Source organism: Chrysochloris asiatica, unplaced genomic scaffold (assembly GCF_000296735.1).
Source record: "Chrysochloris asiatica unplaced genomic scaffold, ChrAsi1.0 scaffold00241, whole genome shotgun sequence".
NCBI lineage: Eukaryota > Metazoa > Chordata > Mammalia > Afrosoricida > Chrysochloridae > Chrysochloris > Chrysochloris asiatica.
In genome coordinates, this window is record NW_006408759.1 from 2695536 (window position 1) to 2721882 (window position 26347).

Here is a 26347-nt window from a genome sequence, read left to right on the forward strand (position 1 = left end):
TCAGGTTCAGGCAATCAGAAAATGTCTTGTTTACTTTTTCAGTAAATAATCTTTGTTCATCTTCTTCTGCCACGGTGGTCCAGAAGGACCTGACTGGGTTTCCATTTTGTTCACCTTCCGGCTCAGGCTGGGTAACTACTGAGCTAGGAAGCCTTTTCAGCACTCTCCCTTTACCAGCTTTCCACTCAGTGAGATGAGCTGTTCTTTGTTCTGCAGTTTCTTTGGGATGAGCAGATTTATTACTGACATTAGTCTTTGCTACTATAGTATGTCTTCGCTCGTTGGTGGCTTTTGACTTTTCTATCAATTTGATATTAGAAGATGAGGCCAGCCTGGTTCCATTTTCGGATGCTATGCTTTTTGATTGTGTCTCACTTCTTTTTATGTCCTGAGAAGAACTGGTTTTGGCAGTAGATAAATCTGTTTTTAACTGAACTAATTATTTTCTATGAGGCCCTTTCCGAACTGTAACATTGGCAGAGGTTCTGATGATACTTTGTTTCTGCTTGTCTTGGCCACTATCATGGTGGCTTCTAATAGGAGGTCGCACAAGTTTGTTCTGAGATGCACTACTTCTAATTTTAGTGATGGTTGTCACATTTAGGTCTCTACTACTTTTCACTGGTACACTGCTCATGGTCAGAGGCTGAGGTTTGCTGGCATTAGAGACATTAGTTGAAAGTTTCTTGTTTGCTGTAGAACTCTCATCTTTGACTTGTAGAGGTTTTCTGAATGAATTAATCTTTGACTCAACAACTTTCCCACGATAAAATCCAAGCACAGGTTTCTTGGGCACCTTAACATCTTGCTTTGGTTTTTCTATAAGCATTAATTTTTCTTTATAATTTTTTTAAAGATGCAATGTCTGATTAAGTTGAGTTTGGGGATCATCTTTAATTAGTACAAATGACAGAGCTTGATTACGCATATCAAGCGTTAGAGTTGAATTGGTTAATTCACTAGAATTTAAAGAAATATAATTTTTTTCCATCATGTTATTTGTCTTCCATGTAGGTCTACTGGCATTTTCTTTATCAGCAGCCATTTTTGTTTGATGTTTCAGAATGTTCGTCCCTTCTTAGACTTGGTCCTCGGGTGTCATCACTCTCTCGTCTCTGCTCCTTTGAACGAGGGTGTCTGGCTCAGTGGTAGCTGCAGTCTGAGTTCTTTGCACAGTCTGGGGCGAAGGACTCACTTCTCAAGTGTGACAGCTTCAAGTTCCCACGAAAAAAAACCCCACAAATTAAATTTTGTACTTGCTTCAATTTTAGCAACCTTCATAGGGGATCTTTTCAAACTGATATAGTATCCTTAGTGACTCAAACTAGATCCTGTTCAGGTACACTATAACAAGTCAGTACAAGTATTTTGGTGTAAACATTTTTGAAATCCATGCAAAGCTTTCTCATAATATGAATTTCCATGAATATTTTGAAATCTCCTCATAAATGTATTATTTCTTTTATTAAAATTATTTATTTCCTTACTTATCAAGCATCTATCATGTGTAGTGCTACCACAGGCTCCTAGTGTAGTGCTGTAGAATAAGCTCTGCTAACAACAAAGTTGACAGTTCAAACCCACCAGCTGCTCCTTGGAAACTCTATATACAGGATTGCTATGAGTCAGAACTGACTTGACAGCACTTAAAAACAACAGTATGTTCTAGGCACTCTGTTGTTGTTAGGTGTTGTCGAGTCAGTACTGATTCATAGTGATCTTACCCACAACTGAACGAAACACTTCTGGATCCTGCACCAATTTCACAATTGTTTTATGCTTGAGCCCATGGCAACTACCACTGTGCCATGTGGGTCTTCTTCTTTTTCACTGAGACTTCACTTAACCGAGCATAATGTTCTTTTCCAGGGATTGGCCCCTCCTGATATTTTGTATGGGAAACAAAGTCTGGCCATGCTGATTTCTAAGGAGCATTCTAGCCATACTTCTTCCAACACAGATTTATTTGTTCTTCTGGCAGTCCATGGTACTTTTAATATTTCCCACCTCCACAACTCAAATGCATAAATTCTTCTACGGTTTTCCTTATTCACTGTCCAGCTTTCACATGCATATGAGGTTATTGAAAATACCATGGCTTGAGTCAGGTGCACCTTAGTCCTCATACTGACATCTTTGCTCTTCAACACTCATAAGAGGTCTTCTGCAACAAATTTTCTTAATGCAATTTGTCATTTGATTTCTTGACTACTGCTTCCATGGATGTTGATGGTTGATCCAAACAAAATGAAGTCTTTGACAACTTCAATCTTTTCTCCATTTATCTTGATGTTATTTATTGGTCCAATGGTGAAGGTGTTTGTTTTCTTTACATTGAGATGCAACGTATTCCAAAGGCTGTGGTCTTTTAGCTTCATCAGTAACTATTTTAAGTCCTCTTAATTATCGGCAAGCAAGGATAAATATCTGAATATCACAGGTTGTTAGTGAGCCTTCCTCTAATTTTGATGCCACATTATTCTTCATATAATCCAGATTCAGACTACTTGTTCAGCATACAGATTGAATAAGTATGCTGAAAGAATACCAACCAGGCACACACCTTTCCTAATTTTAAACCATTCAATGTCCTCTTGTTCTGTTAGAATGGCTGTCTTGATTTACATAAAGTTTCCTAATAAGCACAATTAACTGTTCCAGAATACTCATTCTCCTCAGTGTTGTCCATAGCTTATCATGATTTACCCAATCATTAGCCCTTGTGTAGTCAATAGAGCACAGGCAAACATCTTTCTGGTAGTCTTTGATTTTAGCCAAGAACCATTTGACATTAGCATTGATATCCTTCATTCCACATCCTTATCTGAATCTGGCTCAAATCAGTTCCCTGTCCATGTACAGTTGCAGCTGTTTTTGAATTATCTTTAGCAAAATTTTACTTGCATATGATATTAATGATATTGCATTATGATTTCTACATTCCGTTTCAACACCTCTCTTTGGAATGAGCACATATATGGATCTTTTCCAATCAGCTGGCCAGGTAACTGTCTTCGATATTTCTTGGCATAGATGAGTGAGTGTCTCCAGTGCTGCATCAGTTTTTTTTTTAAAGGTTTCAATTTGTAATCCACCAATTCCTGAAGCCTTATTCTTTGCTAATGCCTCCAGTGCACCATGGACTTCCTCCTTCAGTACCATTGGCTCTTGATCATATGCTACCTCTTGAAAAGGTTGAACACTGACCATTTCTTTTTGAAACATAGTGACTTTGTGTATTCCTCCCATCTTCTTTTGAAGCTTTCTGCATCATGTAATATTTTGCCCATTGTTGTTGTTGTTGTGAAGTGCCAACAAGTAGGTTCCGACCCATAGTGACCCTGCATGGGGTTTACGAGGAGTGACTGGTGAGCTTGAACCACCTTGCAGTTCAAATGGCTTTGCAGTCTGCTACATTAACCCACAGCGCCACATGAGCACTCTATTTTACCCATAGAATCCTTCAATATTTCAAGTCTAGGCTTGAATTTTTTTCAGTTCTTTCATCTTGAGAAATGCTGAGTGTGTTCTTCCCTTTTAGTTTTCTAACTCTAGGTCTTTGCATATTTTATTGTAATATTTGACTTTGTCTTCTCGAGCTGCCCTTTGAAATTTTCTGTTCAGCTCTATTTACCTCCACATTTTTCCATTTTTTTAAGCATCTCTATGCTGGAGAGCAAGTATCAGCAGTCTCTTCTGACATCCATTTTGTACTTTTCTCCCCCTTTTTTCTTGTCTTCTTAATGACTTTTTGCTTTCTTCCCATATGATGTACTTTTTGTCATCCCACAAGTCTTCCAGATTTCAATCATTAGTGTCTAATGCATAAAATTTGTTTTTGAGATAATCTGTAAATTCTGGTGGGATCTGTTGAAGGTCATATTTGACTCTTAATGGATTTGTTTCGTTTTCTTCAGCTTCAACCAGAAGTTGCATATGAGCAACTGATGGTATGTTCCACAGTCTGCCCCTGGCCTTGTTTTGGCTGATGACCTGGAGCTTTCCCACTGTCTCTTTCCACAAATAGTGGAAAGAGTCAATATGATTTCTGTGTATTCTATCTGCTAAAGTCCATGTGTATAGTCATCTTTTATATTGATTAAAGAAGCTATTTGCAATGAATAAGTCACTGGTCTTGCAAAATTCTATCATGCGATCTCCTGCATCATTTCTATCACCAAAGTCGTATTTATCAATTATTGATCCTTCCTCTTCAATTGATCAATTTCAGACTGAAGAAGTTGGTGGAATTCTTCACTTTCATCATCACTGGCTTCAGTCATTGGTATAAGTTTCAATAATACTGGTATTAGCTAGTCTTCCTTGTAGGTGTATGGATATAGTTCTATAACAGACTGCATTATACTTTAAGATATATATTGAAATTTTCTTTTTGATAATGAATGCAACACCATCCAGCTTCAATTTGTCATTCCTGGCATGGTAAACCATGTGATTTTCACATTCAAAATGACCGATACCAGTCCATTTCAGCTCACTAATAACTAGAATATTGATGTTTATGAATTCCATTTCATTTTTGACAACTTCCAATTTTCCTAGTATCATTCTTTGCACATTCCATGGTTTGATTTTTAATAGATGTTTGCAGCTATTTTTCCTCATTTTGAGTTGTGCCCCATCAGCAAATGAAGGTCGTGAAAGCTTTATTTCATTTGCCTCATCACTGTCAACTCTACATTGAGGAGGCAGCTCTTCCCCAGTCATATTTTGAGTGTCTTCCAACCTGAGTGGCTTATATTCTGGCACTATTTCTGGCAATATTCTGGTGCAATCCATCATGTTTCAATATTCAATATTCTCACGCTACCTGACTGTATTTTACTACTACTCATAAGGATTTCAGTAACTAAATATTGGGAAGCACTCTGTTTCTGATTTTTACTAGTCTGGGTTAGTCAGGAAGCTCAACTGAAACCTGGCCACCAATGGGTGATCCTGCTGTTATTTAAAATACTGGTGACATAGCTTCCAGAATCAGCAACATGCATGTCACCAGAGTATGACAAAGTGACAGGTGAGTGAATGAAGTGACAAATTCATAGTGGAAAACAAAACTAACAGGTGCTGTTTTAGGTTCATCCTTTTTTATTATTGTTGTTAAATTTTTAATAATTTAACGAGGTAATTATGACATAAAATAAACTCCTCCCATTTGAAGAATATAATTAGTTGAATTTTGACAGGTGTAGCTACAAAACCACAACTGCAGTCTTGATACATACTTATCAGCAATCAATCTCTTCTCTGCACTGGTCCAAGGCAACCATGATATCTCTACTGTCATTATAGGTTACTTTGTATTTCCCAGAACTTTCTATAAATATAAATCATACACTATATTCTCTTTTTGATTTGTATTCTTTCATTTAGTGTAATGATTTGAGATTCATCCAAGTTTTTACATATGTTAGTAGTTCACTCCTTTCTATTACTTGTGATATCCTATTGTATGTGTATACCACAGTTTATTTATTGGTTCACCTCTTAATGGACATTTGGATTATTTCCAGATTTTGCTATGAACTTTCATGTACAAGTTCTTGGCTGGACATATGTTTTCATTCCTATTGGGTAAATATCTAGGAATGGAATGGATGAGCCATATGGTAGCTATATTAGGTCTATCTGTATAGACAGCACAAAGTTTAATTTTGACTTTGGAACCAATATGTGAACTTGTTTTATAACAATAGAAAATATAATCCATTATAGGATCAATGTATCTATAAAGTCTCATTTATAGTTTTAAAATATATATATATTGTCAAAATAGTGTGTTAGCATCATAATTCCTTCTCAATCTTCACAAGGAAGAGGAGAGAGTATCACCATTAGCATCAGCCCAAGGCTGAATCCTAGAAAGTGGAGGTCAGGCATAACTTATCTTTCCTACCTTTGTACCAGTTCTGACACCAGCCATTCTTCCCATGGCACTCTTTACTTCTCTGTAAATGAATTAATGAATTAAGGTTCATTAATTCACTGCAACGGCCACACAAAGCTTGCAGACAATACTCACAATTATTGGGTTTAATAGGGAAGTAACAGGCTACATGTAGGAAAAGTCTCCTTTCTTCAGTGTAGGACAGCTCTCTCAGTTTTCATCCATGCAGGCTTTGTCTCAGCTCCATGAGTACAGACCCCTCTCAGCCTTCTAAAGACAGGCCTCCTCTCTCAGTCCCCTACCTGGCCTCTGCTCTGCTTAGGCAAATGTTACAATATGCTGAGATGCTTAACTCTCTAGCTCTAAGGGTTGGCACACCACTGTAAAAAGCTCAATCAGTGGGCTCGGAAGCCCAGCGCAGCCATCTGATATTGGTCTGCTGGTTCTTCTGCCAACACTTCTTGCTGTCTCTGACATCATGACTCTCTCTGGGAGGTTCACAACACAGGGAACCGAGACCCCAAAGACACCTTTGCTTTCATTTTTTTCTTAAAGACAGTGAGGTTCCCCCCTTTCTGCCTCTGGGATGACTCATTTTAAGCCTTGGTTGGTTGGTTGGTTGGGTGGGTGCTGTGGAGTTGGTTCCTACTCATAGCGACCCTGTACAAGGTTTACGAGGCTGTAAATCTTTACTGGAGCAGAAAGCCTCATCTTTCTCCCGCGGAACAGCTGGTATTTTCAAACTGCTGACCTTGAGGCTTGTATCCTGATTCATAACCACTACACTACCAGAGCTCCTTCAAAACTGATAATTCCCCTTGTTAGCGTTCCATACACCTTATTTGCATGGTTCCACCTCCATAAGAGTTCCATGCACTTTTTATTTGCATTATTATTAGACTACCCAATTCCCTTGGTGAGTCACAAGCAATCTATTTGCATAATCCTACTCAATCATTTTGTGGAAGTCACAAGACCATGCTTGGCTAGAAGGGCCATATGAAGTAATTCACTACACTGCATATATGCTTTTTGTTTTCCTCTCTTCTTTCTACACAAATGTTTCTTTTCATAATTGTTTTTCTTTCTCTGGTGTAGTATTTCTCAAAATATATTTTATAGCCAATTGAGAAACTCTATAAAAAATGGTTTCCATAATCAAATAAATTGAAGAAACACTGTTTATAGAAATTCATAATTTATATTCTTATTTTAAGGGCTCTGAGAAGTTCTGCTTACAATTCCTCAATGGTTTCCCATATCAACTCCTTAATAAGTCCTATGAACTCCTGTAATCTGGCCCCAGCCAATCTCATGGCACTGGGACTCTTTCATTGTGTGCCACAGAACTTTAATTAGCAGCTCCAAGAATGAGCTAAATTTCTTTCTGCCTCTGGACTTCACACAAGCTTTCTTCTAACCCAGAGTATTTTTCCCACCTCTGCAATTAGATAACCCCTGCTTGTCTTAGTTATCTTGTGTTGCTGTAACAGAAACATCACAAATGAATGACTTTAACAAATACAAACTGATTTTCTAAAACTTCAGAAGGCTGGAAGTCTGCATTCAGTTCATGAGCTCTCTGTGGGCTGTGGGGCAAGGTCCTTGTCTCTTCAATTCTGTTTCCTGGTTTCTTGGAGCTCTCCATGTATTTTGCCATCTATCTTTCCCCACCTCTGCTTGCTTAATCTGTTCATTTATATCTTGTATGAGATTGACTCAGAACATACCCTATGTTAACATAAAGAAAACAACTTATTCTCAAATGGGATTATAAACACAAGAATAGGGGTTAGCTTTTACCACACATATTTTTGGTGGACACAATTCAATCCATAACTTTGCTCAGTCTTCTAGATTACAGGTGAAATATTTCATCAGGGAAACCTTCTAGATCAGGTCTCCATTATACATTCTCAAAGCATTCTGTGCTTTTCCTCTGTAGCACTGATAAAACAGCAAGTAAAAAAATTATTTCTGTAATGATTTGATGAACGGCTGCTTTCCTGGCTGGACTGTAAATTCTATAAGAGCAGGAACTTGTCTGTATTGTTCATTAACAGAGACACAGCATCTGCCTTTTCTAGACAAGCGCTCTGTAAATATGTAATGAATGAATCACTAATCCAAATAACTTCATTTAACCTTACATATCCTAAGCTTATTTGACATAACTCTTGTTAATAACCTACAGAATTAGTATTCAGTCAATAATGCCCTTTGGAATGCAGCTCTATGTGCGTGTGTGTGTATGTGTGAGAGAAAGAATTGAGCTAGTAATTACCTCATTTACTCATTCAGTGAGTATTTATTGGACATTATACCAAACTTCTACCACTCATCTGTCAGTTTGTCATACTGTGGTGGTTTGTGAGTTGCTGTGATTCTGGAAGCTATGCTACAGTTATTTTAAATACTAGCAGGATCATCCATTGTGGACAGATTTCAGATAAACTTCCAGATGAACACAAACTAGAAGAAGGAGAGACAAACGATTTCCAAATATTTAGTCACCAAAAACCTTATAAATAGAAGAGAAACACTGTCAGATATAGAGCCAGAAAATGAGCCTCTCAAGTTGGAAGGCACTTAAAATGCGACTGAGGAAGAGCTGCCTCCTCAAAGTAGAGTTGACTGTGATGACACAAATGGAGTAAAGCCCATGGGAGTAAAGCCCTCAGGACCTTCATTTGCTGATGGGGCATAACTCAATATGAAGAGAAACAGCTGTAAACATCCATTAATAATTGGAACATGGAATGTATGAAATATGAATCTAGGAAAACTGAAAATTGTCAAAAATGAAATGGAATGCATAAACATTGATATCTTAGGCGTTAGTGAACTGAAATGGACTAGTACTGGCAATTTTGAATCTGATAACCACATGGTTGTATTCATCAACAAAAAGAACATATCCAGATCAGTTATGAGGAACAACACTGTGATAGGATAATGTCCATGCACCTATAGGGAAGACCAGTGAATACAACTATTATTCAAATTTACGCACCAATCACTAAAGCTAGTGAGGATGAAATAGAAGAATTCTACCAACTTCATCAATCTGAAGTTGATCAAACATGCAATCAAGATGTATTGGTCATTACTGGTGATTGGATTGCAAAGGTTGGAAACAAAGAGGAAGGATCAGTAATTGGAAAATACGACCTTGGTGATAGAAATGATGTTGGAGAGCACATGGTTGCTGTTTGTTGTTAAGTGCCACTGAGTCGATTCCGACCCATAGCGACCCTGTATAGGGTGTCCAAGGAGCAGCTGGTGAGTTTGAGCCACTGACTTTGCCGTTCAAATGACTTTGCAGTCTGATGCATTAGCCCAAAGCACCACACAAGGACTCCTGGAGAGCACATGATAGAATTCTGCAAATCAGTGATTTGTTCATTTCAAATACCTTCTTTAAACAGCATGAGAGATGATTATACACATGGACCACACCAGATGGAATACACAGAAATCAAACTGACTACATCTGTGGACACAGACAGTGGAAAAACTCCATATCAATAGCCAAAACAAGGCCGGGGCAGACTGTGGAACAGACCATCAATTGCTCATATGCAAATTCAGACTGAAGCTGAAGAAAATGAAAACAAGTCCACGAGAGCCAAAATATGAACTTGAATATATCCTACTTGAATTTAAAGATTATCTGAAAAGCAGTTTTGATCCATTAGGCACTAAAGACCGAAGACCATAAGAGTTGTGGGATGACATCAAGAACATATGCAAGCAAAAGCTGGACAGTGAATAAGGAAGACGGTAGAAGAATTGGTACTTTTGAGTTATGATGCTAGAGGAGACTATTGAAAGTACCATGGGCTGCCAAAAAAACAAACAAACAGATCTGTATTGGAGGAAGTACTGCCAGAGAGCTCCTTGGAGGCCAGGATGTTCAAACTTTGTCTCTCATACTTCTGACATATTGTCAGGAGGGACCAGTCCCTAGAGAAGGATGTTTGGTAAGGTGGCGAGTCAAAGAAAATAAGGAAGTCCCCCAATGAGATGGATTGGCAAAATGGCAGTGTCAATGGGCCCAAGCATGGTAACAATTGTGAGGTTGGCCCAGGACTGGGCAGCAGTATTTTGGTCTGTTATGCATAGGGTCTCTATGAGTTGGTACCGACTCAATGGCACCTAACAACAACAATAACAAACTCATTGTCACTGAGTCAGTCCTGACTCATAGTGACTATATAAGGTCTCCAAAATATTTTGGAAGCCAACTACCATACCTTCCTCCCACCAATGAGTTCAAACAAGGCCTTTCCATTGGTAGCCTATTTCTTTAGCCACAGCAGAGCATTGTTGTTTTTGTTGTTAAGTTTCATTGAGTCAATTCCCACTCATAGCGACCCTGTACAGGGTTTCTGAGGCTGTAAATCTTTACAGAAGCAGAAAGCCTCATCTTTATCCCATGGAACAGCTGGTAGTTTCGAACTGCTGACACTGAGGTTAGCAGCCCAATTCTTAACCACTACACTACCAGAGCTCCTGATCCATTAGGATTTGCTAGTGGACTAGACATGCGGTATGAGAAAAACTAACATCGTTTATCGCTCAACAGTTTTTAGGTTGAAGCAACAATAAAAATGGTGATATCACTTATTGAGAGGGAAGAAGACTAGGAGAGTAGATTGCAGATAGAAACTGAGTTTTATTTGTTCATGTTCGGTTCAAGATGCCTATCACACCTCCAAATGGAGATATACATTATATAATTGGATATATGAGCCTATAGTTCAGAGGAGAGATCTGAGCTAAAGATATCATTTGGAAGTCATGAGTATATCGATGCTATTTAAAAGTTGAGGACTAGATGAGATCATCAAAGAAGAGTATAGATCAAAATGACTAAAACATTGGTGTTTCAATATTTTATCAACCATATTAGTTAAAATCGACAACCTCACAATATAAAATACCACAATTTACATGTCTTTATTGTCTCCCTATGTTCTAGATTTATGTACTATCTGATAAAATTTTCTCTTCTCATTCCCATTTTAAAATACATTTTCAATAATCCTTCATATCAGTATATACTCACAGCAGTTGATTCATTCTTCAATTACTGGCACATGAATTAAAGTACAAATTTTCAAAAATGTCATATAAACAGTATGTTTTTATTGTTGTTGTTAGGTGCTGTAGAGTTAGTTCCTTCCAACTAATACTGACCCTATGCAAAACAGAATGAAACATTGCCTGGTCCTTCACGATCATCAAAATTGTAGTTATGCACATTGCTGCTGCCACTGTATAAATCCATCTCATTGGGAGTCTTCCTCTCTTTTGTTGACCCTCCACTTTACTAAGCATGATGTCCTTATCCAGGGACAGGTCACTTCTCATAATGTGTCCAAAGAATGAGAGATGAAGTCTTGCTCTCCTTGCTTCTAAGGAACTTTATGGTTGTTACTTCTTTCAACACAGATTAGTTTGTCCTTTTGGCAATCCATAGGACTTTCAAAATTCTTCTCCAAAACCCGAATTCAAATACATCGATTCTTCTCTCATCTTCCTTATTTTATCCTACTTTCACATGTATATTGTTTTTGTTGTTAAGTGTCATCGAGTCTTTTCCAACTCATAGTGACCATATATAGGATTTCTGAAGAGCTACTGGTGAGTTTGAACCACTGACCTTGTGGTTCAATGAACCACAACACAACTCACATGCATATGAGACTGCTGAAAATACCATGGCTTGGATCATACACACCTTAGTACTCAAAGTAGGATCTTTGCTCTTGAACACTTTCGCAGTCGATTTGCCTAATGAAATATGTCATGTGATTTCTTGACTGCTACTTCCATGGGTGTTGGTTGTGGATCCAAGCAAAATGAAGTCTTTGACAACTTCAGTCTTTTCTCCATTTTTCATGAGGTTGTTTTGCTTCACTTGTAAGGATTTCTGTTTTCTTTACACTGAGGTGTCAATCCATACTGAAGGCTGTGGTCTTTGATATTCATCAGTAAGTATTTCAAGTTCTCTTTGCTTCCAGGAAGCAAGGTTGTGTCATCTGCATATTGCTGGTTGTTAATGAATCTTCCTCCAATCATGATGCCACATTCTTCGTCATAAAAACTAGTTTCTCAGATGATTTGCCCAGCTTACAGACTGAATAACTAAGGTGAATATATATAACCCTGGCACAGACCTTTCCTGATTTTAAACCATTTGTGGTTGTTGTTGTTATGTGCTGTGGAGTCGGTTCTGACTCATAGTGACCCTGTACAGTGTTTCTGAGGCTGTAAATCTTTACGGGAGCAAAAAGCTTCATGTTTCTTCCACAGAACAACTGGTAGTTTTGAACTGTTGACCATGAGATTAGCAGCCTGATTCATAACCACTATGCTACCAGAGCTCCCTTTATTTTGTTATAACATCTGCTTCTTGGTCTATGTACAGATTCCTCATAAGCACAATTAAATGTTCCGAAATGCCCATTCTTAGCAATGTTAACCATATTGTTGTTGTTGTTAGGTGCCATCTAGTCAGTACTGACTCATAGTGACCCTATGCACAAAGAACTAAACACTGTCCAGCCCTGTGCCAACCTCACAATCATTGCTACGTTTAAGCCCATTGCTGCTGCCATTATGCCAATCCATCTAGTTGTGGGTCTTCCTCTCTTTTTCCAACCCTCCAATATACCAAACATGATATCCTTTATTTCAGGGACTGGTCTTTCCTGACATTATGTCCAAAGTATGCGAGTCAAAGTCTTACTATCCTGGCTTCCAAGGAACATTATGGCTATACTTCTTCCAACACAGATTGTTTTGTTCTTTTGGCAATCCATTATAGTTTTAATATTCTCAAGCACCATAACTCAAATGCATCAATTCTTCTATGGTCTTCCTTAATCACATTCCAACTTTCACATACATATGAGGTTATTGAAGATACCATGGCTTGGGAAAGGTGCCCCTTACTCCTCAAACTGACATTTTTCCTCTTGAATACTTTAAAGAAATCTTGTACAGCAGATATAACTAATGCCATATGTTGTTTAAATTCTCAACTGTGGCCTCCATGAGTGTAGATGGTTGATCCGAGCACAATGAAGTATTTAACAACTTCAATCTTGTCTCCATTGATATGGATGTTGTTTATTGGTCCAGTGGTGAAGATTTTTGTTTTCTTTACATTGGGGTACAAACCCATACAAAAGACTATGGTTTTTGATCTTCATCAGTAATGTTTTAAGACCTTTTCTCTTTCAGTAAACAAGGTTGCATCATCTGCATATCACAGATTGTTAATGGGTCTTCCTCCAATCTTGATGTCATATTTTTCTTCAGATAATCTTGCTTCTCAGGTTATGTGCTCAGTATACAGTTTGAATAAGAATACAACCCTGGTGCACACCTTTGCTAAATTTAAACCATTCGGTGTTCCCTTGTTCTTTCTGTTCGAACAACTATGTACAGGTTCCTCATGAACACAATTAAGTGTTTCAGAATATTTATTCTCCACAATAGTTTGCCATGATCCACACAATCGAAAACCATTGCATAGTCAATAAAGCACAGACAAACATCTTTCTGGTATTCTCTGCTTTCAGCTATGATCCATCCATCTGGTATCAGCAATAATACCTCTTGTTTTACATCCTCATCTAAATTTGGCTTCAACCTCTGGCAGTTCTCTGTCAATGTACATTTGCAGCTGCTTTTGAATTATCTTTAGCAATATTTTTATCGTATGAGATATTGATGATATTTTCCAATGATTTCTGCATTCTTTAGACTGGGCATAAATATGGATCTCTTCCAATCAGTTGACCAGGTAGTTGTTGTCCAAATTTCTTGGCATAGATGAGTGAGTACCTCCAGTGCCTCATTAATTTGTTGAAAGATTTCAATTTATATTCCATTAATTCCTAGTGCCTTGTTCTTTGCCAATGCCTTCAGTAAACCTTGGACTTCTTCATTCAGTACCATTGGCTTTTGATCATATGCTACCTTTTGAAATGGTTGAACATTAGCCATTTCTTTTTAGTACAGTAACTCTGTGTATTTCTTCCATCTTCTTTTGATGCTTTCTGTATAACTCAATATTTTGCCCATAGGATCCTTCAATATTGCAAGTTGAGTTTTTTTTCTAGTTTCTTCAGCTTTAGAAATACTGAGCATGTCCTTCCATTTTGGTATCTAAATACAGGTCTTTGCACATTTTGTTAAAGTATTTGTCTTCTCATGTTGCTCTTTGAAATTTTCTATTTAGCTCTTTTACCTTTTCCCCCCCATTTGCTTTTACATCTCTATACTGGAGAGCAAGTTTCAGAGTGCCTTCTGATGTTCATTTTGGTCTTTTCCTTCTTTCTTGTCTTCTTAATGACCTTTTGCTTTCTTCCTGTATGATGTTCTTGATGTCATCCCACAACTCTTCTGGTCATTGGTTTTTAGTGTCTAATTCATCAAATCTATTTCTCAGATGATATCTAAATTCAGGTGATATATATTCAAGTTCATATTTTGTCTCTTGTGGATTTGTTTTAATTTTCTTCAGCTTCAGCCTGAACTTGAGTATGAGCAATTGATTATCTATTCCACAGTCTGTCCCTGGCCTTGTTTTTGCTGATGATAAAGAGCTTTTCCATTGTCTCTTTTACACAGATGTAGTCAATTTGATTTCTGTGCATTCCATCTGGTGAGGTTCATGTATACAGTACTCTTTTAAGTTGTTTTGAAAAGGTATTTGCAATGAAAAAGTCATTGGTCTTGCAAAATTCTGTCATGTGATCTCCAGCATTGTTTCTATCACCAAGACCATTTTTACTAACTACTGAGCCTTCCTCTTTGTTTCCAACCTTTGCATTCCAATCACCAGCAATGATCAGTACATCTTGATTGCATGTTTGATCAATTTCAGACTTAAGAATTTGGTAGAATTCTTCAGTTTCATCATCACTGGCTTTAGTGATTGGTGCATAAATTTGAATAATAGTGGTATTAACTGGTCTTCCTTGTAGGTGTATAGATATTTTCCTATCATAGATAGCATTGTACTTCAAGACAGATCTTGTATTGTTCTTTTTTATGATGAATACAACACCATTCCTCTTCAATTTGTTATTCCCAATATAGTAAATTGTGTGGTTGTCACACTCAAAATGGACAATACCAGTCCATTTCAGCTCACTAATGCCTAGGGTATTGATGTTTATGCATTCCATTGCACTTTTGACAATTTCCAATTTTCCTAGATTCACATTTTGTACATTCTATATTGTGATCATTAATGGATGTTTGCAGCTGTTTCTTTTCATTATGAGTTGTGCCCCATCAGCAAATAAAGGTCATGAAAGCTTTACTCCATTTGCATCATCAGTGTCTACTACCTTGAGGAGACAGCACTTCCCCAGTTGTATTTTGACTGCCTTCCAACCAGAGGGGCTCATTTTCCGACACTGCATCTAACAGTGTTTCTCTGCTATTCATAAGCTTTTCAGTGACTAAATATTCAGAAATAGTTCATCACTCCTTCTTCCTAGTCTGTCTTCATCTGTTTGGAACTGTCTTTTAGGATCTATCCTGTTGTTCAGCTTCTTGAATGCTTTTCTTCTCATTTTTCATGATGTTAGGGAAATTCTCTTCCAATAGTTCTTCAATTATCTTTTCTTTGTTTTTCTTAGTCTTTTCATATTCTGGAATTCTGATCACCTGTTAAGTTATTTCTTTTCATGTTGTCCCAGTGTTTCTTCCCACAGATGTAGTCAGTTTGATACCTGTGTATTCCATTTGGTGCAGTCCACAGGTGTATTTGCTGTTCATGTTGTTTAAAGTGGTAGTTTCAATGAATAAGTCTCGTAAAATTATTTTATTTGATCTCCAGCACCATTTCTTTCATCAAGGACATATTGTCTACCTACTGATCCTTCCTCTTTGTTTTCAACTTTCACATTCCAGTCACCAATAATTATCAATCTATTTTTATTGCATGTTTGATCAATTTCACACTGAAGAAGCTGGTAGAATTCTTTAGTTTCATCATCACTGACTTTAGTGGCTGGTGGGTAAATTTGAATAATACTGATATTAACTGGTCTTCCTTGTTGTTGTTAAGGACCATTGAGTTGGTTCTGACCCATAGCAACCCTGTATAGGGTTTCTGAGGAGCCACTGGTGAACTTGAACCACTGACCTTGTGGTTCAAACCGACCTTTCAGTCCAGCTCATTAACCCACAGCGCCACACCAGGTCTTCTCTGCAGAGAGATGTGTATTATCCTATCATAGACAGCATTATACTTCAAGATACTCTTGAAATGCTTTTTTGATGATGAATGAAATACTTTTTCTCTTCAAGTCTTAATTCCCAGCATAGTAATGCATATGGTTGTCCTATTCAAAATGGCCAAAGCCTATTCATTTTAGCTCACTAATGCATAGCAAATTGATATTTATATGTTCCATTTCATTTTTGATGACTTCTGATTTTCCATATCCTCTTCTGAGTCTGGCTTGAACTTCTGGCAGTTCTCTCTCAATGTACTGTTGCAACTGTTTTAAAATTATTTTCAGAGAAATTTTAATTGCATGTGATATTGATGATCTTGTTTGATGGTTTCCACATTCTGTTGGGTCCTTTTTCTTTAGAAGGGGCACAAGCATGGATCTTGTCCATTTGATTGGCCAAGCAGCTGTGTTCCAGATTTATTGACATAGATGAGTGAGCTTCTCAGGTGCTTCGTCAGGTTTCCATGAGTAAAGGTTAATACTATGACAACTAACAACAACAAAAAGAATAGTTTGATTAAATGTTAAGTGTATATTTTAGAAATGGTCAAACTATTTTCCAGAGTGACTCTCCAATTTCACATTCCCACTGGCAATGAATAAGAATTCTAGTTATTGCATTTTCTTGTCAATATTTAAATTTTTTCAGTCTTTAGATTGTAACCATTTTGGTAGGTTTGTAGTGGTGTCTCATTTTTGTTAATGCCATTGAACATGGTTTCATATACATTTTTGTCTTTTGTATATATTTTTGGTGTAGTGTTGCTTCAAGTTTTAATCATTTTCAAGTTGTAATTGTCTTCTTACTATTAAGTTGTAAGAGGTTTTCTTTTTTAAATGCATTCTGGATGCAAGTCCTTTGTTAGATACAAGTTTTGCAACTAATTTCTACCAGTGTGTATGTTGTCTTTTTATTGACTTAGTGTATTTTAAAGATCAAAGTTTAAATTTTTTAAAATCCAGCTCATTAAATTATTTTCCTGTTTATCTTTCTTATATCCTAATTGTTGTTGTTAAGTGCCATTGAGTCGCTTCCGACCCATAGCAACTCTGTTTAGGGTTTCTAAGGCTGTAAATCTTTATGGGAGCAGAAAGGCTCATCTTTCTCCTGTGAAACTGCTGGTAATATCAAACTGCTGACCTTGAGGTTAGCAGCCCAACTCATAACCCAATGGACAAATATTATTTAAGCTCTTTAAACATTGACGTTTACATACCTCTGCAGCCGTTGACAACAGGAGCTATGCAGATCAGTCAGTCCTCCTGGCATCGCTTGTTTAGATTTCAGCTGCACCTTCACTTGTGGGTCCACTCTACAGGAAGACCAAACTCTTTTTAAGAGAATTTGCAAAGTACAGCCACTCTGGATTTGAGATGCAGAGGACACTACAGTATTCAAGTATATTACAGTATAACAAGTATTTAGCAATTTACCAGATGTCCCACTTTCACTGAGAACGTCCAGACTCTTCAATCTAATGTTGAAGGTCCTTCTCTTAAATTTCTAATCTTAACTTCTCTATTCTCTTCCTCAGAAGGTAGCTAGAAAATGTACTCTTTTATATCCATGTCAAAGAAAACAATGTTTTGTGCTTTTTTCTGGATTATCCTTTGTATTTCTAATTCATTAAAGTCTAATACAACTTTCAAAGTCCAGTCACTTCACATAGAAATAATCTCTCTCATTTAACTCACATGCACCAATCACTTCCTAATAATACTTAATATCTGACACTATATAACACAATTTAGCACCTTTAAATCAGTATTAATTCACTGATTTCCCATGTAATAGTCTATTTTACATCATTTAAATTTTAATCAAGGTTTTCATTCCTCAAATTATCTAGCATAGAGCCATGCCTATGGTAAGTACACTCAATGGATATGGTTTTGAACAAATGGATAGCAATGGAAGTAATATTGATTGAGTTCATACTAATATAATCAAATTTTGATTCAGTCAAGAGACTAATCCAGTTGCCACACTCTGAAGTGTGTCCAGTCACTTCCAGATTATAATCAACCCCAGGAGTCCTACTCCAATGATTTCTCACCTAAAGTTTACTTCTAAGATCTAGGCATCATAAGAATTTGTCTCACTTGATTGGGCAAAGTCATCTGATTATATTAAATTATATCACCCTTCCAGGTATTCAGGGCTCTGATATGTTATCAATGTAGAACAGAGTTTTCCTTTGGCATTTTTCTAAAGGAGTGCTTCTGTCAGTGTCTTAGACATTAAGAGCCCTTTGTTGCTTTTGGACCACCATTTCACGTTGTGAAGAAAACAAAGTAACTATAGTGTTTGTACAGACAAATAAATGCTTTTGCCTTTATTTCTGTTTCTAAAGCAATTGCTAGTGAAATTTAAATGCTTCTCTTTCCTGTTTTCAAAAAGAAAATGTGGATGACTGGTAGGCAGTTATGTTTAAAGATTAGGGAATGGAAAACAGTCTTCATTGTCTGGAAAAATACACTGATTGGTTAATACATTTATTCTTACATCAATTCCACTAATACCTATTGAGTACTTTGATCCAAAGAAGTGGTACCTTACTTTCAACATTGGCATTCAATGTCTGGACCCAGCTCCTTAATTTGAAGAAGTTAGGTATGTTAGTATAATTTCGGTTCTTATCATTCAGACTTCATAATTCTTTATATTTTGTCACTCTTAAAATTTATATGACAGCTAGAGAGTGATTGATCTTCAAAAGGACCCTATGGTCACTCACATTTGCTTATCACTAGCACATAAGGGGCAATCCATAGATTTATGGCTGCCAATAAAAGTTGTTACCAAAAGTACAGTTTCTTTTTTCTGTGTGCTAATTTCTAATAACTCTTGTGCACGAGAGCAATTACTGACAAAAGTCAGCCTCTGTTAATAGAGTTTATCACACTTCATCATATATCCTTTGTCATTGGAAGCATTTTGACAAGCCCAGGGTTAATTAAAACCAAGAAGACAATAAAATACACCTAATCAAACATTACAGGTACAGAAATCAATTAGCAGATTTATGGCACTTTGGAGGTTTCCATAATGTATAAAATTCAAAGAAACTGTCGGTTCCATCTCCTCAAGACAGTGTAATTAAATTTCTAATTGAAACAATTTTTCAGTAGGTAATGTACAATCCACCCAAGTTTGATTTGCATTTAAGTGGGGTCTACAGAGGTTGAATGAGCCTAAGAAATTAAAAAAGATCATTGAGTCATTTCTATTATTGTTATTTTGTCTATCTGAAAGTTGGGATAAGTTATACAGCATAAAAAAAGGCAGGGAGGGATAAATGGTGTTTTACATGATAAAGAGAATAAGTGATGTCTCCGTACATATCAAGGTGCTTTGTCTTTATACAATGCAAAAATCACCAAAGGAGAGGGAACATCTCAGATAATTCACTAGTTTTGTCAGCATTGTTAAATAATTCATCTGACTTGTTTTTCTCTAACTTGACTGATTCCTTTGACTGGGTTGATTGCAGTGATCCATTGCTATAATATCATGTAGATGTGGCCTTAAAAAAATCATGTCTTTTTACAATTTTATTCCACACCCAGCTCAGTGAAATGTGATGCCAGTCACATTGTCTGGGTGGGGAGTGGGCAGGCAGATCAAGCAGGCAGTGTGTCTTTGTTGAGTATCTGCAGGGTTGTGTTCACACCTCTCACAGGCTGACTCACTGATCAGCCCATTTTCTTTCTCTCTGAGGGTTTCTCCTTTAGTCACTTAATATTTACTTAGTATTTGCAGAATTACTAACAAAATGTCTTACTGCTTGTTGTTGTTAAGTGTTGTCGAGTTGGTTCCGACCCATAGCTACCCTGAACAGGGTTTCCGAGGGTGTAAATCTTTATGGGAGCAGAAAGCCTCATCTTCTCCCGTGGAGCAGCTGGTAGTTTTGAACAGCTGACTTTGAGGTTAGCAGCCCGATTCGTAACCACTACGCTACCAGAGCTCCTGCTAGGTAAAATTAAATATGCACATGTTACTCCATCAAATATCATACACACCATTCCCCCACTTGATGAAATTCTAGTACCATTGGCATTTAATTTAATCTAATTTAGAGAGTCCTGGTGTGATGCTGGGGGTTAATGCGTCAGACTGCAAAGTCGTTTGACTGCAAGGTTGGCGGTTCAAGCTCACCAGCTGCTCCTCGGAAACCCTATCCAGGGTCGCTATGGGTCGGAACCGACTCAATGGCACTGAACAACAACAATTGTTACTTTGAACTTCTAAGTCCTTGTGTGGTACTGCGGGATAGGTGCTGGACCACAAATTCAGTTTGAATTGCAAGGCTGGTGGTTCAAACCACCAGCTACTCCTCAGAAACTCTATACGAGGTCTCTATTAATCAGAGCCAATGCTAGAGCACTTAATAATAACAAATCTTTAAAGTGAATTATTAACAAGGAAGATAAGTAACTTGTATTTAGTGTGAGTTGATTGAAAGTTTACTGGGTAGATCATCAATTTTACGTTTGACAAACCATACTTTGTTTCATTGCAATGATTACAGTATCTTCTATGTATCACCAGTTAGCAATATTTACCTCTATTCCCCACACGTACAAAACAAAAAATATATGTTCATTCACATGCCTAAAGGGCATATTTTGCAAGTCAGCCTCCTGCCCACAGGCACACAAGCATTTCTCAGTCCATAGGCGTAGAATCTCAGCTGCTCTATCTCTCTATGCCTCTACCTCTGTTACCATCAGTGCTGTTGCCATTTTTCTGTTTAGGATCTCACACTCCACTCATGCTCTTCCCCCATGATGGTCCTTGGGTCCAGTGTTCCTAAAATGAAAAATTAAATACTCTTCACTTTTAGTTGCACATATTCTACATTTATATTTGTGGCAATTGCAGTTAGTTCTGATATCAACTACCCACAATTGAATCATAAAATTATTGTCACCATCATCCCCCATTATTCCCCTTCCAACAGATCCATATAGAAAAGAGGATACCTATTCAGTGAGGATTCTACCTGACCCCCCCTCCTCCCATTCTGGAACTAAGCACACTCATGAGAGCTTGTAAACCAGCCACTTTGTGTAGTTATAGCCCCACATTTTCGATAGCCAGTCTCAATTGCCTGTCCCTATCAACCCAGTGAAGAGAGCTTGATATGAAGAATCCTTCCATTTCAGTTGGAATTTTGAACACCTGCATCCATAAGTAAAGGTCTGGTTTATCAAATTATAGCAGTTTACACTTGTTCCCTGCATCAAACTTCTTTCTCTTCATTTGGTTGAGTTCTGGTCAGCTAGCCATCCAAAGTCACTTTGAACCCCAAGGTCAGTGGTTCAAGCTCACCAGCTGCTCCTCAGAAACCCTATGCAGGGATGCTGTGGGTCAGAACTGACTCGATGGCACTTGACAATAACAACAACAATTCAGTGAGGATTCTACCTTATCCCCCTCATTCTGGAGCTAAGCACATTCATGAAAGCTTGTAAACCAGCCACTTCATGCAGTTGTAACCCCATATTTTTGATAGCCAATGTCTAAGTTGACCGTCTGTCTCAACCCAGTGAGATCATCCATTTCAGTTGGAATTTGGAAAAACTGCATCCATAAGCAAAGGTCCAGTCATTAAACTGTAGCAATTTACACTTGCTCACAGTGTCAAACTTCTTTATCTTCATCTGGTTGAGTTTCGGTCAGCTAGCCATCCAAGCTAGGTCAAATGGGTACTACCTCTAAGTTTGGGAGTTCTCGCACACCTTCCCCCACTTCAGACCAGCTGTCTGCTTCACTCTCAGCTCTAGTCCCCAGTGACTAGATCAGTGTCCATAAGCTTGGGTGTACATGTTGTTGTTGTTAAGTGCTGTGGAGTCAGTTTCGACTCATAGCGACCCTATACAGGGTTTCCGAGGCTGTAAATCTTTACGGGAGCAGAAAGCCTCATCTTTCTCCCGCGGAGCAGCTGGTAGGTTCAAACTGTTGACCTTGCAGTTCACAGCCCAATTCATAACCACAAAGCTACCAGAGCTCCTTAGTTGTCTATTTGTTTCTTCAATTCCATTAGGGTTTGATTTATGCATTTGGGGGCTATTTTATTGGGCACATAGATATTTATTATGGTTCTATCCTCTTTTTGAATTGATCCTTTAATCATGAAATAATTTCCTTCTTTGATTTTATTCTGATATTTGCCTTAAAGTTTATTTTATCAATGATTAATATTGCCACTCCTGCTCGCTTTTTTTTTTTTTTTACTGCAATTAGCTTGCTATCCATCCTTTAAATTTTAATCTATTTCTGACTTTATATGTAAGTTGTATCTCTTGTAGACAGCATGTTGAAGGATTTTGTTTTCTTATCAATTCTGCTACTCTCTGTTTCTTGACTGGCACATTTAGTCCATTGATATGCAATGCAATTATCCATAGGTATGGATTAATTGCTGTCATTATGCTGTTAGATTTTTTTGTGGTGCTGCTAGATTCTTAATTCTGCATGCTTTCTCTGCTCAGTTCATTTTTTTGTGTGTTTTTTTTTCTTGTCAATATCTTCATTGTTTTAATATTTCTGAAATATTCTTAGATTTTCCTTTTCTTGACTTGATGTGGAAATGCATTAATTTTCTTTGAGGTTACCTTATGCTTATTATTTTCTTTCTCATTTTAAAACAACCTATTTAATACTGAAATCTACCTGACCTCCCTACTACCTGGATCTCTGTTACTATGTTTTTCCCTTTTTCTGTTTTGTAATTGTATTGATCATAGACTGATGTTCTAAATGCCCTATTTTCAGTCTTGTAGCTTTGTTCTGCTCTGGACTCTTTCATCTTCTGGACTGAGTTCCAGGTGGTGTTGCCACGTTTGTCAATCTCTGGTTGTTGCCTGCTCTTGTTGGTTCTTAATCCAAAGAACTCCCTTTAGTGTGTTTTGAAGCACTGGCTTGACAGTTACAAAATCCATTAATTTCTGTTTATCCTGAAATGTTCTGATTTCGCTGCCATATTTGATTGACAGCTTTGTTGGGTATATGATTCTTGACTGGCAGTTTTTTCTATCAGAACTTTCTGTATGTTTCTCTGTTGCCTTCTTGCCTGCATGGTTTCTGTTGAGAAATCAGAACTTAATCTTATTTAAGATTAAATTTTTGATTTGTAGGTAATGTTTCTTTTTTCTCTAGCTGCTTTTAGGATTATTTCCTTGTTTTTGATTTTGGAGAGTTTGATTATGATATGTTTTGGTGATTTTCTTTTGGGGTCTATCCTGCCTTGGGTTTGTTAATTTTCTTGAATGCTTATCTTTTTGTCTTTCAAGATGTTAGGGAAATTGTTTTCCAGCAGCTATTTAACTATTTTTCTCTGGTCTTCTTTGTCTCTTCCTGTTCTGGAATTCCAATTACCCACAGGTTATTCTCTTTATGTTATCCTACATGAATCTTAGGCTTTCTTCAGATTTTTTCAGCCTTTTTTCTGTTTGTTCTTCTATCTTAGCAGTATTGAGAGAATTATCTTCAAACTCCCTAATTCTGGCTTCCATTGCTTCAATTCTACTCCTTTGCCCTTTCATTATATTGTCCATTTCTAATATTTTAGCATTGATCAACTGGGCCACTGTTTACAGGTTTTGTACTGTGTCCAATGCTATATCTATTTTGTTTGATTGTTCCTGTAGCACTTTTTCACTTAGTCTTTATTTTCCTTGACCTATCTGTGGAACATTTGGATGTACCTGAATATAATTCTCTTGAAATTTTTTTTCAGGTAGTTCCATAGCCTCTTCAGCCTCTGAAGCAAATTCTAGCTCTTCCTCTTGGTCATTTGTTTGAGTTGTTCTGTCTTTTCTGCATGTGAAGAGAATTTTTTTTGCTGCTTTTTAGGCATTGTGATGTTGTTGTATGTGTATTAAATAGATGAATGCATGTTGGTGTGTTCTTAAACACTCTTTTTAATTTCCCTCTGTTAAGTGTAATCAGGAGATGAGCTTCTCTATTCACTGCTTGTATAACTCAACTCAGATAATTTTTAGCTGGTGTTGGTTGTAGATACAGCTTGGTGTATAGCAGCTGGTATTGGCTCTGGCTCAATTGGTAGGGTTTTGGTACAGGTTCTGCACTCTGTAGAAGCTTACAAATAAGGAGATGAAGATGGGATAAAGTAGGAAATTGTTGTTATAAGTGCCATTGAGTCAAGTCTGACTCTGTCACCCTGTATAGGATTTCCAAGGAGCACCTGGTGGCTTTGAACCACTGAGTTTTTGGTGAGCAGTTCATTGCTTAACCTACAGCACCACACCAGGACTCCAGAAGTAAGAAGTTGTTGTTGTTAAGTGCTGTTGAGTCGGATCCAACCCATTGTGACCATGTATAGAGCTTCCAAGGACTGGTTTTGCAGTCCAACACATTAATCCACAAACTACAACAGGACTCCAGAAGTAAGAAAAGAAAGTTCTAAGTTATATTAATTCTTAAAAGTTAGACAGGAGATAAATGCCCATCAGCAGAAGAATAATTAACAAACCTTGGTACTTAGACACAATGGAATACTACTGAATCCTGAATTAGTACTCTCTGCTTTCAGCCAAGATCCATCATTTCACATCCTCATCTGAATCTGGCTTGAACATCTGGCAATTCCCTGTCAACACACTGTTGTAGCCTGTTTTGAATTATATTTAGCAAAATTTTACTTGCATGTGATATTAATGATATGATACCATTGTTGTTGTTAAGTGCTGTTGAGTTGGTTCTGACTCATAGTGACCATATGTAGGGTTTTTGAGAAGAGGATGGTGCATTTGAACTTCCAATCTTTAGGGTCAAACCAACCATTCAATCCAGTGCATTATCCTGCAGTGCTGTACCAGGACTCCAAAATGCTCCTATCAATCAGATATATTTTTGGACTTGAAAATACTAATGCCATTTACTTCCATTTCCCTGATCTTCACTCATTTAAGATCTAATCCACTTCAAGGAAGCACAGGGTGACATTGACTAGTCTATTTTCAACGACTTTTATAGAAAATGATTATAACCAATTACCAGTGTTTCATTAGGGGCCACTCCATTCTTCCCTACTATAGTATGTATATTGTGCTGACTTAGCATTATGTTCTGGGCAGCCCATTGGGTTAAATATTTCAAAAATCTCTGGAAGAGAGCCAAATCCTCTTTTGGGTCTTTAAGAGAAAAATGATTTAAAGGCAGTGCCGGCTTAGCAAAGTCATTACTCTATTTCAGGACAAGCACTTTTTAATTTTTTCCGCCAAATACATTAATGATACAAATGATAGAGCTAGCTGTGGAGTGAACAAAGAAGAAAATGAAGCCATTTCATTATGGAAAATAGTCTTGTGAGGTGGAATAGGGCTTGGTTTGTGACTCAGAAAACGTAGCCTTTACTGACTACGAATCTTGGGAGAACTCTCTAAGTCACAGTTTTCTTATCAATAAAATGGAAATAAAAACTAGATGATATCTAAATTCCTGTAATCTGAGGGTTTCAGACCTCATCTGACTTTATAAGGGGAAGAGAGAAGAACCAGCAGTCCAGAGCTGACTCTTATGAGGCAGAGGTCAGACAAACTTCCACTCTCCAACTTTTCTACCAATTCTGACACAAGTTGTCCCTTCCATAGCAATCTCTACTTCTCTGCTGGATGTACTAACTTGTTTCAATGTCCATACAGAATTCATAGACCACACATATTCATGGTTATGGGGTTTATTAGAGAAATAACAGGTTGAGTATTCCAGAACACTTAATTGTGCTCATGGGGAATCTGTACATGAACCAAAAGGCAGTTGTTCGAACAGAACATGGGAACACTGAATGGTTTAAAATTAAGAAAGGTGGGCGACAGGGTTGTATTCTTTCACCACACTTATTCAACCTGTATGGTTAGCAAATAAACCGAGAAGCTGGGTTCTATGAAGGAAAACATGGCATCAAGATTGGAGGAAGACTCATTAACACCTGTGATATGCAGATGATAAAATCTTTCTTGTGTAAAATGAAGAGGACTTAAAATATTTACTGATGAAGATCAGTGACCACAGCCTTCAGTATGCATTGCATCTCAATGTAATGAAAACAAAAATCCTCACCACTGGACCAATAAACAACATTTTTATCAACAGAGAAAAGACTGAAGTTGTCAAGGACTTCATTCTTCTTGGATCAAC

The 26347-nt window shown here is 37.4% G+C and overlaps 1 pseudogene; it reads right to left on the minus strand.

Annotated features, from left to right (window-relative positions):
* Nucleotide 1: 1 nt before the first annotated feature.
* Nucleotides 2–26347, minus strand: part of LOC102822784 — a 135655-nt pseudogene continuing 109309 nt past the window's right edge.